This window comes from Myotis brandtii, unplaced genomic scaffold (assembly GCF_000412655.1).
Source record: "Myotis brandtii unplaced genomic scaffold, ASM41265v1 scaffold833, whole genome shotgun sequence".
NCBI classification, from domain to species: Eukaryota; Metazoa; Chordata; class Mammalia; order Chiroptera; family Vespertilionidae; genus Myotis; species Myotis brandtii.
In genome coordinates, this window is record NW_005371384.1 from 426,346 (window position 1) to 427,098 (window position 753).

The 753-nt window shown below is 51.8% G+C and overlaps 1 long non-coding RNA gene across 1 annotated transcript; it reads right to left on the minus strand.

The window, feature by feature from the left end:
• Nucleotides 1-170: 170 nt before the first annotated feature.
• On the minus strand, nucleotides 171-747 carry LOC106724457. The gene is made up of 2 exons (XR_001360258.1): nucleotides 616-747; nucleotides 171-506 (listed from the first exon to the last, which is right to left on the minus strand). It is a non-coding gene; the product is annotated as an uncharacterized LOC106724457 (long non-coding RNA).
• Between the last annotated feature and the right edge of the window lie 6 nt (nucleotides 748-753).

Consider the following 753-nt stretch of genomic DNA (forward strand, 5'->3'; position numbering starts at 1 on the left):
GCCGCAGCATCTTTTGCCTCTGCGCCCCCGCCAGCCCCGAGGAAGTCCCCGCCGAGGACCAGAGCTCCTGGGAGCGAAGGAGGAAAGACCAGAGACTCCCCTAAAACACCCAGATGCAGAGGATTGGAGGAGCCTCGCCAAAGCTTTCTGTGGATTAAAAAGATATACGATTTTTTTTTTTGGCAGAAGAAACAGAGAGGAAGACCAGCGGGGATCTGCAAGGAAAAAGGGGAGATGTAACTCGTGGATACATTTTTTTCCACCCTTCAAACGTCTTGTTCTACTTTGTAAACATTTTCTTTTTTTTTTTTTTAAACCCCAGCTCAAGTCTGACGGCCCCAGATCTCCAGTGTGCGAGGAGGTGGTGGTGTTTTTCATTTGGGGCTTTGCATATTTGGTTATTAGATTTTGAGCCTTTATTTCGCCAGACATCTCATGCGGGGTGAAGTCCACTCGGCCCCCTCCTCCGAGTCTTCGTGTGCACGGAATTTGAGGAGATCCGGTTACTAAGGATATAGAGGAAAAAAATAAATCGCGTGCCTGCTTTTTTAAAAATTGCCTGCTTCTCCCCACCCCCAAATTAAGTTGCTTAGCAAGGGGGAAAGAGGCTTTTACCTCCCTCCAGCAGCTCAGCCGAACGCCTTCCGTTTTTTGCCCCCGCGGATCTTCCATGTAGGAAGCCGAGGCTGGCGAGCCCGACAGTCGGGAGCCGCTGCGGGGGGGCCTCTTTTTGGGGAGGCGCCGACCCCGGCA